The following is a 12,713-nucleotide window of genomic DNA, read 5'->3' on the forward strand; positions in this document are numbered from 1 at the left end:
CTTTTATTGTGTTTTAAGCTTAGATAATTTAAAACAAAGTTATAGAACTAACTTTAGACAAGAATCTGTAGCAAAAACTCCTACAAACCTTTCATAGAAGGTTGGAATCATGGGTTTCCAAGCTTCCATGGAGGTAAGGTTTGAAAAGTTTTTGGAAGAAGGAGAAATGAACAAAAGTGGAAAAGACAAGATGGTCCTTAGGAACCTTCTTTTAGCACTTACCTAGGATGGTATATGTGAAGATCCCAGGAATCTCTGCTTGGTGAAGTGGTCAAAAATGAGCAGGATTCAGGCTGCATTTAAAGAAAACGACAGCACACTGGACACGGCCCCGTGTCCGCTGGACACGGCCCCGTGTGCAGAGAAAATCCTGACACATTTTGTCCGTATTCTGACAGAATCAGCAGAGAATCTTCTGAGTGAACACGGGGGCGTGTTGACCGGGCACGGCCCCGTGTCGGCAGGCTGTTTTATGGAGTTTTGTTTCTTACTAAGGAGCTAATCTATATCGGGTGGCTCTTGACTTGTTGGAACAACCCCAAAGTGCCTAAGATACCTTAATTGTCCTATACTAAGGCGAGAACGCAAGAGGTTGTCGGTGAGGGTAATTCCTATTTTCATTCTAGGTGGACAAGTCCAACCCTTTCCCGGGCTCTCGTTAAAGAAGGTGTATGCCGAATCGCTCAGGTCTATGTATGCATCAAACGAAGTCGATGGGGAGTCCTTCACGGCACAATCGGCACAGGGACGACTATCGTCCGCGTCTTTTCTAGGTAAGAAGGTATTTTCGGGAGCAACGAGGTTGTCGGAATGCGGTTCCAACATGTCACACCCCCAATTTCCACGTGTCACCGGTGGGCCCGGTGTGGGGTACAGTGACGTAGTTGGCATCGTCATAGACAATCAACACAATACAATAATGCACAGCGGAAGCAGAATAGAAACATTTCAACTTTAAATAAAGCGTAATAATAAATATCACAGTAGTTGAAATGGATCCACAGGCGGATCAAATAAAAATAGAAACAATAGTTCAACAGATAAATGTCGTCCGAGTTTGCGAGACTATTGTGGACGCTCTCTAGGAAACAGCCAGCCTATTTCCGTATAGTACCTGCACTTAATCTTTTGGGAAAAATACGTCAGTTTACACTGGTAAATACAAATCGACTGACTCATTTTGAAAATGATTGAAAATTGATTTAAATGCACAAGGCATAAATATTTTTATTAACTTGGGATAATTATATAATATAAACTTGTGAACGATTTACATGCACTTATATCTCTGGTGGCCCGGGATCTACTGTCCGGGCTAGAGATTTAATTGACACACCACATCAAAGAGTTATACACGACGGGTGTACGCCTACACCCCGTGCTCTGGTCGTGGCCATCTCGTAAGATAATGCCAAGGATATCCGGGACACGGTCAACAACCCCCCAAAGCCTTTTAAGTAAGACAAAACTGTTTAAACGAAGTCGCACAAGCTATTCAAGACTGAACACCTATAAGGAGCAGGACTTGTGCGCCCGATCAAGCGGTATTTTAAATACCGTACCCCAAGCCCGTATAGGGAAAATAAGTCAAAATGTATTTACCTGAGCAAGTATAAGTCACAAACGATAAGTGGTGGTAGCTTTTACCGGGCTTCCTAATCTGGAACAAAGGTTTATAATTACCCTATTAGATTCCTAACGGCCTTTTATTTAAGCTTAAGCTTTGACCGGTTAGTTTTAGGAATGATACGGTTTACGCACGATTAAACGAAAGACCGGATAGAATGTGATTTAGACCCGACAAGTTTGAATACTTGTATAATATGGGTATACTAAATACATTCTGGATTTTGAAGTAAAAATGATATCGTTTGACCCGTTTCGGTCAATTTACGCAAACTAGTTACGTAAACCGAACCGAACGCGAAAAGGGCGATATGGGTAGCCAAAGGATTCAAATGCAAGTTCCCTGAATTAATATGCTTAGAATATGATATTACATCAGTAAGTTATGTCCTATATTGCCCGGGATAATTTTAAACTCAATTTATGCCTTAGAAGGGCATTTTGGTCATTTAAAAGATAATAAAAGGGTAAAATTAGAAATCTGAGTTTCGGGTCTGGTTCATACAGTAAATATACTTAATATATCATATTATATCAGTAGGGTATGACCCATATATCAAATATATCATTTAAAACCAAACTATGCACCGTAGGGGCAATTTAGTAATTTCACAAGGGCTAAAAATGCCAAAACTGGAAACCTGAGTTCAAAATATCATACTTACTGTTATTATATGAAAATATGTGATTTACATCAGTAGGTATAAGTTTTATAGGTTTAAAACAAGTACAACGCTTACTATGCGCTTAAAACGCTAAAAATACGATTTAAGGGCGTTTTCGGGTTTTCACAGTAAATCTGAGATTTTTATATTTCCAGAAGTCTTATAATAATTTATTCATCATACAAAATCAGTAGAAAAAGGTTTCGGGTCAAACGGATGTGTAAAACTCCTTTTATAGCTAAAACGGTCAAAACCGACATAAGCCGAAATGACTAGGTGATCTAGGATCCGTTCAGCCAAAACTTAATTAAAAATCATCAAAATTCCCAGAATATTATATTACATCTGTTGGTAAAAAGTTTTATACCAAAACGTGGCCAGAAATGGGTTCTACGCGTAAAGGACCGTTTATGTAAATTTATAATATAGTTTTACGCTAATGGCCATAACTCACAATCTGGACCACCAACTGATCCGAAACTTTCGGTGCAAGTTTATATAATAAAAATAAAGATTTCTATCCTTTCACTTTTCCAAAAATCCCGGTTTAAATCAAAAAGGGCAAAATAGTCAACTTTATGCATAAACCGGAAACAAGCATTCGAATAGGCTAAGCATAGACTCAATCAAAGAAAATTCCAGAAAGTTTAACTAAAATAAAAATAGTCAAAAATACTTTCCAATACAGATCTTGTACATGCATGTACGAATCCGAATCGATAGTCTACGAAATAATCGTTTTACAAGACTTTCGGTTCCGATTCGTGGCTATACTATAGATTGTCGAGTTGATGATGATTAAAACACATTTATATATATATTACAAGTTATTTTCAATGATCAATCAGGTTGCATGTCATCTATATCATTAATCATGTCATTTTTCGCAAAAATCACTTCTGTTGACTTTTTAGAAATAGGTTTGACTCGTCATTAAGCATGCATGTAGTGGGAATCAGTTAGTACCCTTTAGAGGGTTTGTTTCCCACATAAATACCAATCTATAACAAGTTTCAATTCGAGAAATTACTGAAAGAAATCCGTTTAATCAGAAAGTCAAAGGTTATGAACACCCAGTTTGACTTTTACTAATAATCACAACAAGAATGGATTAGAGAACGAATTGAATGCTTACAATGGTCCTAAGGATGTTTAGTGGACACTAGAAGTCGGCCTTGATGCTCAGATTATCTCCAGAGAAGCTTTGAGAGCTCTTGCAAGTCTTGGTGTTCTTGTTCACTATTGTAAATGTCAAGAAATGAGCTAAATTCGGATTTAAAGCTGAGATTCTGAGGGTTACTGTTGATGGTAGGCATGCATGGCTCTTAATTGGTGCAATTGGAGGCAAGACCAGCTGTTAGCAACTCAAAATCGGACCCAAATCTGACCCAAACACGATTTCTGTCGCTGGGCAACCCACGCGGCCCGCTTGGGCTTTCCCAGGCGGGTCGCCTGACCCCTGTTTCAGCCAAACAACTTTCGTGCATTGACAGAATTGGTCCCTGAGCTTGAACGTGCCGTTTCGGCTACTTTTCTCGACCCGTAAACCCCCAAACTTGGTTTCTAAGAACCTTAGGACTTTTACCAACATGGTAATGCCCTCGGATAACTTTGCGCTCAACCGAAAAACCCTGAAATTCGACGTTGACGCTTTTAGTCCCTTAAGTACGGTTTTGGCCATAACTTTCTCATACGTTGACGAAACTTCATGAAATTTTTACCACATATTCTAGTGAGTATATTTTAGCTATACAAAGCTTCGGGTCTGCCAAAAGTCCACTCAGAGGTATAAATTAAACATGTTGACACTTTTGGCCCCTATAGTTTACGATACTTCACTTTTGGGCAATTTCCGCGTCGTATGATTCATGAACCATCCGTTAAAGGTTATAAACATTATGTGGGGTTATCATAGAGCCTATTTATCCATTGTTGACACTTTAGACCCTTATATTCCATAGTTTTCACTGTTTGTCACTTTTAGTCCCTCTAAAGTATGTTTTCACATAACGGAACCTTATGACACGTGTCAAGACATTATTGGACGAAATTTTTCGAGGTGTTACACAACATTTCCTCATGGTCATCGTCTTGGGATGGATCTAAAAAATCCTTCCTGAGTTCTTTTGACCAATTGAGAAGTAGTTCTTCTAGTTGAAATAGCTCGTCAAGGAGCATTTCTCCTAGAATATCTGGCTGGGCGCATTCGAGGGAGAAATAATGCTTATTTTTACTTTCGCCCCTCTTAAGGTTACAAGGAATCGGTGGGTCTATATAGTGGGGCCTATAAGTGAGGAAAAAACATTTTAATTCCTCATGTTCGCCTCCACATATTCGACACCACAAACCATAAGAGTGCCGAAAGTAAAAAGAATTACTATCACTCATGTTTGTGTCAGAAATTACCAACCCCCGGGATCTAACGGTTCTGTTTTCAGCAACTGAATCTTGGGCACGGGGGCGTGTTGAGTGGACACGGCCCCGTGTTCAGCCTACTGTCTGACTTAAAACAGGATTGCCAGTTCCAATGATTGAGCACGGGGCGTGTTCAGCGGGCACGGCCCCGTGTTGAGCTCTGCAGAAGCTAAAAATCTAAGAAAAATCCTAAAAAAAATTAAAGAAAAATAAAAAATATGATTAGGCCGTTGATTCCTAACTTTCTTAAAATCCTTGTGTCCCCGGCAGCGGCGCCAAAAACTTGATGCGTGTCAGTGTATATATGTTTTTAGATGAGTATTTAAGCCCCTTTTTACACTTTTAGCCAAGTTTTAAATTTATAAAACACGATATTTACTAACACTAAACACACATATGGGCAAGTGCACCCATCGTGGACGTAGTATAGTGTTGGTAAGATACCGAGGTCGTCCAAGGACACAAGAGCTTTTAATACCGGTTTATCCTCAACGTCTAATCAAATCAAAAAGTTAGAAAAATGTTTTAAACTAAGAAAAATAAAAACTAACTAAATGCTGAAAATAAAAAGAAAATAAAAACAGATAGACAAGATGAATCACTTGGATCCGACACGTGTATTAGTATAACCTTTGATTATTTTCGCACTTTTGCACTTGTTTAAGAGATTATCTTAGTTATTGTAGTAGGCCCCTCTTTTGAAGGCGACGTTACCCTCAACCCAGTAGTTTGAGTCAGCAAGGATACAATCCTAAAGGGTCGGATTATTGAAAGATAATGAATTAAGTTATTAATGCAAATTGTGGTAGGCCCCGCTTTTGGCGGTGACGTTACCCTCGGCTAAGTAGTCTGAGTCAGCAGGGATACAGTCCTAAATAGCCGGGTTATAGTATTAATAGTAGTTAACTTATGAGGGGGTCAAAGAGTTTGGATCCCCGCCATCCAATACCTATGGGCATTGAAGGAGATCCTACTAAATTTGACCCAGGTCCCAAGCAGGACCTCTAAACGCTGAACAAGGGCAAGACCCTTACCAAACCGTTCCCTTAACCCCCGACCAGGTAGCCAACATACCTCCATATAGACCGTGGAGATATGAATGGTGAAAATCTTTTATTTTATATAGACAGTAAAATAATGCCAAGACACCACGGACAAACGATAAGGAAAGATCACCTTCAACATAAGTAACTAGTTATTAAAGTCATTAATACAAAACCAAATAAAAAGTGCAAAAGATTAAAAATAAAAAGTATTATACTAAACACTTGTCTTCACCAAGTGATGTAAGAGACTTAGGCAAACATGGCCTTGATTGTCAAGAACTCTTACGATCAATCTTGGATCCCGAGACGACTCACACACTCTACGATGGACAATGGATGATGGTGGTGGATGATGGTGTTATGGTGGTGGTGGGTGGTGGATGAGGTGTGAGAGAGGTGGTGTGCCAAGGGATGAGAGAGAATGAAGCCAAGCTCCTCTATTTATAGGCTGAACAGAAGGCTGGACACGGCCCCGTGTCCGCTGGACACGGCCCCGTGCCCGCCTGACACTCTCTCTCCTCATTAATTGTAATTGCGAATTACAATTAATGCGCCTGCTGTACTTTCACCACGCCCCCGTGCCCGCTGGACACGGCCCCGTGGTGGGCAATGGAAGCTTCTACTGGTTTGTCTTTTCTGCTGCTTCCTGGGCACGCCCCCGTGTTCGCTGGACACGGGGCGTGTTCAGACTCTGTTTCTTCTCTTTTGCCTTGGGAGATGCCGTTGAGGGTCCGGGCAGTCCACTTTTGTTCCTTTTCTTGTATTTTATGGTAGAATTAGTTGTCTTTTTGCTTCTTTTGTGATTTTGAGCTCATTTCATCCTGAAAATACAAAAGGAAGACAAAAACACTCTTTTTCCAACATTAGTACTAAAAAAGGGTTAGTTTTATGCCTTAATTGATGTGATTTATATGTTGCATTTTACACACATCAAATACCCCCACACTTGAACTTTTGCTTGTCCTCAAGCAAAACTCTTTAAATGTGGCTTACACTCCCAAATGGAATAGGTAGAAGAGAAGTTTTTTTAGCTTGTCCTAGAGTGTCGGGAATCCAAGGTTTTTATAGGTTTTATTTTTATTTATTTACAATCCTATTCGTTATGATTTATTTTGAACGTTTCATAAGATGAATTACTTAATTGGGCATAGCATGCCTTTTTAAAATTCCATTTATATACAAGTTCACATACCTCACGGGAGATCACTCAACACTCGGCCGAAGGTGTATATTTAGTGAATCACTCGAGAGCGGCACGGAACTCACGTCTTCCATAGGCTTGCCAAGCAATCAATCCTCCTCCTTTTTAACTTTTTACCTTTGTAAATATCAAGAGGGCTTTTTGGGTGAAGGCTTGGGTTTAAAGGTGGGTGGTTGGTTAGTGGTTAGTAAAAAGGGCGAAAATCGTAACAAGCGTCGGTTTTCGTGAAGTACCTTGTTTTTAGTGACTTTTTATTTTGAAGTATTTCTCCAAACAAGCTTTTATAGCTTTTGTTTGTTTTTGACTTCATCATTTTTTTTTAACGTCTGATGCGTGTGTAGTGTAATATTATTTTGATGAGTATTTAAGCCCTTTTTACACTTCTGTGATGGAGATTTTTGTCGGGTTGCTCTGTTCTTCGTGTATGGTTCCATTTTTCTCGTTCCCTTTTTCATCCATTACCACCATGAGTGTGTTTTATTCTCACGACAACCATCAATCATAAAAACCATCATAGTATTGCAAATCATAGAGAGACATTACATTAAGTTAGCTAAATAACTAGGGGATACATAAGGTTATCATAAGGGTTCTACTTATTTAAGAAAATTTCGGGAATAGCTTCCCGATGTAGTAACTCTCTCTAGCCGATGGCTCCTCGGTTGTCATTCAAAGCCATTCTTCTATCTCCCTTGGGAGGTAGAAGGTAGCTTCATTCTCTTCGATGTCTCGAGGAGGAATGCTCACCGGGACTCCTTGCACCACCCTTGGTTGAGGTACTTGGTGCATGGCGTGCCATTCTGCTGGAATGATGACCTCGGGTACTACATTCCACGCCCTTTGGGTTATCACCGGGACCAAAGGCGGGGAAGCGAGAAGGTTTAATCTCTGGTGCAAGAGATTTACTTCTCGTAGGCAGCCCTCCAAACCTACCGTCAGATGATTAATACGATCCACCAAAGCTTCTTCTACTCCCGTCATTGAAAATCACCACGAGTTGTGAAAATCACCACGAGTTGTGAGAACTGTGAGAACTTTTTGATCCCGAGCGAGTTGGGCCAATTTTTTTTTGCACAAACGTAGATGAAAACATTACAAACACATCTGTAAAAAAAATTGTCGAGTCGTTAGTTTTGACTTATGCAGGTCTTTTTTACGCGCTGGTGTAAAATTTTATTGAAGATAACACCGGCGCGTAAAAAAGACTTGCATCAGTCAAAGCTAACGATTAGATAATTTTTTTACTTTCTTTTACAGATGTGTTTATAATGTTTTAATCTTCGTTTGTGCAAAAAAAAAATTTGGCCTAACTCGCGCGGGATCAAAAAGTTCTCATGGTTCTCACAACTCGTAGTGGTTCTCATTTTAACTCATCCATATATATATATATATATATATATATATATATATATATATATATATATATATATATATATATATATATATCGGTTCTATGCAGAACACTAAATATTGCAAGAACACACAGAACAAAATGAATCACTCATTTTTTTCAATCCTAAAACCCAAAAAGTAAAAGATAATGTTATAAATGTAAGATTTATTGTTTCTCACACTAGAATTTAAAACAAAATATGAAAAATCTTCAGTTTTTAAATAACCTACACACATATAGGACTATAGGTTTTGTGTAGGCTAAATTACCTACATGTATGTAGACTATGTGTAGGGAAAAATATATGATTTTTTACGTATATATAATACACATATGAATGTAAAAAACATAAAAATTTAAGAAATATAAACACTAAATCCCAAAATTTAGTGATTTAGAGTTGTTCTTTTTGTTCTCGCAATAATTAGTGTTCTGTAATTGTAATGATCCTTATCCTATATCGCAATGTTGAACTAAAATAAACATAGAATGCAAATGAACCGAACCATTATCAATTGAAAAACATTGGTACCGGTATCGATATTCATTTTTATTGTTTTAGATCGATGTAATTTTTCTCTTTCGATTACTATATCAAGTACTCGTAACATAACGAGTCAAACAGTAATATAAAAGAGGAGTAAATCTCCTATATATTAAAAAGAGGAGTAAATGAACACTAATAAAAATGAATGAATAGTGTCGGGTATTGGTATCGGTATAAAATGAGAAGACATGAACAGTAATATAAATATAAATATTAAAAAGAGGAGTAAATGAACACTAATAAAAATAAAAATGAATGAATAGTATCGGGTACCGGCACCGGTATCAAATTTATCAAATTGAGTGTATTTTTGGTATCCGTTCGGCACCGGTATTCATCGTGTTTTACCCTCAAATACCGGTGTCGTACCAGTACCGACCGTATCAAGCCGTACCGTACCAGGTATATTCGCTACCGGTACCCACTTTTGGGTATTTCGGTACCAGTTGATACTGAACTTATCAAATCCTGTAGCAACGTAGCAATGCAAGTAATTGCACAATTTAGATTATTTTTCATACACACAGTAAGTAAACTGTATTTCGTTTGAATGAGATTTTATATACACAAACAACTTATTTTGCTTTATTTTTTTTTGTCTTTTTACGTAATGAATGAATTGTAGCATGTAAAATTAACTTGGATATTTAGATTATTGATGAGCAAATCGTATCAAATCCTGTAATCAAACCGGTATCGTATCGGTATCAAATTTACTATACAAAATCATTTTCGGTACCAATTTGGTACCCACCTTTTGGCATTTTCAGAATCGTTACTTTCGGTTCGGCACCGGTCTAGCACCATAACTATATTTATTGATTTTTACCTTCAAATACCATACCATACCGTATTGTACCAAGCATTTTCGGTGCCGGTACCTAATTTCGATGATTTTCCGGATCGGTACTTTCGGTGCCGTTACCGGTACCGAGCTCATCCATATTTTAACGTGTTAGCATCGTAATAATTGAATTGAAAACAACCGAATTTCCAACGTGTAGGACGTGTGGGTCCTATTATTATATATTAGGTTATTTAAAATCGCTTTTTTTAGGACGGATTGACTATCCTTTTCACGACATTTTTATTTATGTTTTGATATTAGGTATCTGCTTGACGTTACTGACACGTGTTTTGCAGTCATTGGGTTCCCGCCGCAACGCGCGGGCGGAAATTTAACTAGTTATATATAATTTAAAGGAGAAATTTCATATTTAGTATTTTGGTCAACTTTTTTTTTCCAAAATGTTACACCTGGCAAGTTTTGTCTCTAAATGCAAAATGGTAATTATTTATTTGTTTATTTACTTTTTTAACAACAAATGCCTAGACACCCGTGATCATTCAGCTGAAGAGCAAAACGTGGTGATTCGACCCACACTCCCATGAGGAAATCCACAACTGAGAAAATCTCCTAATCTATTGGATTAAGGTTTATTAGTGTGAGGGTGTGAACCTATGAGATCACCTTCCTTTCTCTCCGAAAAACTTCTCGTTAAGGAAAGGAGAGTGTTCCCTTTCTTCATAATCAAACAAATAGACACTCGACTATTGTCCTTTATACTCTGCAGATCTCTTCAAACTTTCCTTCGTTATCATTATCATCACAACAAAATCTACAACTAAACCACAAGCGATCAATAAACTCCTACATTATTTCTAACTCGATGATGAAGAACCTGCTTCCAACTTCTTTCCGGATGCTGATGATAAGAACTTGGAATTTTTGATTGAGCTTTTGGTTCAGTGATATCCAGGGCCGTCCCTGAGAATGCAAAGACTCTAGTGGGCCCTGTGCGAGTAGAGAAAAATTGCCCCTAAATTTAAATTATATTTAAAAAAAAATCCAAAAAATGAAACCTTAAATATAAGATTACAGGTTATCACCCGGGAACTTTCCGGATAGGAAAAATTAATTTATATTAATCTAATTATGTCACGAAATAAAATAACAGAATTAACCTGACTTTTGTTTTACTACTTTTTATCTGGATTTTAAATTTGTTTATACGGGTACGTGACTTCATTCATTTATAAGAAAATCATAATTGTAATTTTTTTTTTAATTTTTACTAAGATTATATCTAGTGGGCTCCATTCTATTAAGAGTAAATTACAAGTTTTGTCATTTATGTTTGTCCCAAATTTCAGACGCTGTCCTTTACCTATAAAATTGATGAGTTTTGTCCTTAACGTTTCAGAATCATGCACGGTTTGTCCTTTAGGCCAAACCCAGTTAGATTTTTTGGTTAAATCTGATCACCCAGGGGTATTTTAGTCTTTTTACCCTGTTTACTTGGTATTATTAAAAAATAAAACAAAATAATTTTAAAAAATAGAGTAAACTGCCATTTTGGTCCCTATGGTTTGGTCACTTTTGTCACTTTAGTTCAAAACTCAAACTTTTTGCATCTGGGTCCCTGTGGTTTCAGTTTTATTGTCATTTTGGTCAAAAAAAGAGTTAATATCCAAAATGGTCCCTGAGGTTTGCTCACTTTTGCCACTTTAGTCCAAATTCCAAATTTTTTAAATCTGGGTCCCTGAGGTTTGCATTTTTTTTGCCATTTTAGTCCAAATTTCAAAAAAGCAAATTTTTTATTGAATTTTGTCTTTATCCTTATCTCTCACAAGGGCAAAATTGTCATTCTATATTATTATAAAGCAATTTATATTAAAGAAAATAAAAAAAAAACCTTAAAAGGGCAAGAACCCAGAACTTCATCTTCAACATCCAGGACTTCCAACTTCCAGAACTTCATCTTCATCTTCCCATCACCACAACCATCCTGACGGCTTCAACCACCATCCCCAACGACATCACCTCCACCCCCGCACCACCACCACTGCACTACCATCATCCCCACAAAACCCAAACCCCCACCCCTGCTACCTCTGTGAGAACCACCGCCACCATAAACCCACCACCACCGACTTAACACCCAATCAGACACATCCATCACCCATTAACACCCTAATCAGACACATACACATACACACGCCGAAAATCTTTGAGAGAGGGAGATCGAAGTGAGGAGATCAGTGAGGAAGCCGGAGAGAGAAAGAGGGAAACGACAGAGATGGTGGCTAAGGTGGTTGCCGGCAGTGGCGGTGTCTCCACCGGAACCCTAACCCCAAACCTGCAACAACCCAAATCCGAAACAACCTGCAAACAACCCCCCACCGTCTCCACCATCACCACCCTCACCGAAACCCTAATCCCAAACAACCTGCAAACAACCCTAATCACCAACCACCTGCAAACAACCTAGATCCATCCGGAAGAGAGAGAGGGAGAAGAGAAAGATCCATCCGGAAGAGAGAGAGGGAGAAGAGAAAGATCCATCCGGCAGTGTTATGTCTTGCCCTAACCCACTGATCTTTCATCCGTTAGTGTCTAACCCACTGATCTTTCATCTGTGTTTTAATGTCACCGGCGTGAGGAGGTGGCGGTGGCGGTGGTGGCGGCAGAGAGGAGTAGAGGGAGAGAGAGAGAGAAGTGGTGGTGGTGCTTGTGAAGAGAGAGATGGTTTTTTTAAAGAGGGTTTTTTTTTTTATTTTCTTTAATATAAATTGCTTAATAATAATACAGAATGACAATTTTGCCCTTGTTTGAAATAAGGATAAAGACAAATTTCCGTAAAAAAATTGATAAAATTTGACTTTTTTGAAATTTGGACTAAAATGGCAAAAAAATGCAAACCTCAGCGACCCAGATTTAAAAAATTTGAAATTTGGACTAAAGTGGCAAAAGTGAGCAAACCTCAGGGACCATTTTGGCTATTAACTCTCAAAAAAATGAAATCAGATCATATTTGTC

The sequence above is a fragment of the Helianthus annuus genome, chromosome 4, assembly GCF_002127325.2.
Source record: "Helianthus annuus cultivar XRQ/B chromosome 4, HanXRQr2.0-SUNRISE, whole genome shotgun sequence".
NCBI lineage: Eukaryota > Viridiplantae > Streptophyta > Magnoliopsida > Asterales > Asteraceae > Helianthus > Helianthus annuus.